The sequence below is a fragment of the Corylus avellana genome, chromosome ca3, assembly GCF_901000735.1.
Source record: "Corylus avellana chromosome ca3, CavTom2PMs-1.0".
Taxonomy (NCBI): domain Eukaryota; kingdom Viridiplantae; phylum Streptophyta; class Magnoliopsida; order Fagales; family Betulaceae; genus Corylus; species Corylus avellana.
The window spans coordinates 10,529,285-10,529,637 of NC_081543.1; positions in this window are offsets into that span (position 1 = coordinate 10,529,285).

Here is a 353-nt window from a genome sequence, read left to right on the forward strand (position 1 = left end):
ATTTAAAGGAAATTTGTGTTATTTACTTTACGATGTTGTAATCGGTGTATATAATTTTATATTATTTATAAATTTAGAAAAGTAAATTAATATTAACATTATATATATTATTAAATGTATTAATTTTAAATTTGAGCCATATAAACTACAAATCAGTCTGTAGTTAATATTTGTCTATATTTAAATATTTAAAAATCTAATTTCATAAATGCACATTCATTAAAGTTGATGTAAAAGAAGAAAAAGACAGAATCTAAGTAAATGCACATTCAATTGGGAGGTTATACAACATTGAATAGACAAATTATAAAAAGACAAGTAAAAATGAGAGAGGTTACACAACACATGGAAAG